This window comes from Arachis duranensis, chromosome 2 (assembly GCF_000817695.3).
Source record: "Arachis duranensis cultivar V14167 chromosome 2, aradu.V14167.gnm2.J7QH, whole genome shotgun sequence".
Taxonomy (NCBI): domain Eukaryota; kingdom Viridiplantae; phylum Streptophyta; class Magnoliopsida; order Fabales; family Fabaceae; genus Arachis; species Arachis duranensis.
The window spans coordinates 63,356,715-63,357,526 of NC_029773.3; positions in this window are offsets into that span (position 1 = coordinate 63,356,715).

An 812-nucleotide genomic window follows, 5' to 3' on the forward strand; every position below is an offset into this window, starting at 1 on the left:
CTTCTAAGTTTGGTGTCTTGCATGCATTGTTTATTTGATTTTAGTTGCATTTTGATTATTCCTCATTATTAAAAATCCAAAAAAAATTTTAATTTGTGTCTTCTCAAGTCAATAATACAGAAAATTGAAGATTCAGAACATACAGCAAAAGAATTACACAGAAAAAGCTGGGCGTTCAAAACGCCCAGTGAAGAAGGCAAACTGGCATTTAAACGCCAGCCAAGGTGCCTGGTTGGGCGTTTAACGCCCAAAAGGGTAGTGTTTTGGGCGTTAAATGCTAGAATGGATACCATTCTGGGCGTTTAACGCCAGGATGGCACAAGAGGGAAGATTTTGTTTTTAATGCAAATTTTTTTCAAGTTTTTAAAATTTTTCAAAATTAAATCTTTTTCAAATCATATCTTTTCAATCACATGTTTTCAAAATCAATTTCTCCCGATTTTCAAAAATACTTGCTAATAATTAATGATTTGATTCAACAATTTAAGTATGTTGCCTTTTCTGTTGAGAAAGGTTTAATGTTTGAATCATGTCTTTTCTTGTTAGCAAAGTCATTAATGTTTAAAATCAAATCTTTTTAAATTGTTTTTCAAATCATATTTTCTCAATCACATCTTTTGTCAAAATAGTTTTCAATCATATCTTTTTGATTTCCAATTTCAAAATCATTTTCAAAATCACTTTATTTCTTTCTCAATCTTAGTTTTCGAAAATCAATTACCATTTTTTCAAAATTTCTTTTAATTAATTCACTTTAATTTTCGAAAATTTCTTCCCCTCTTCTCACATCCTTCTATTTATGGACTAACACT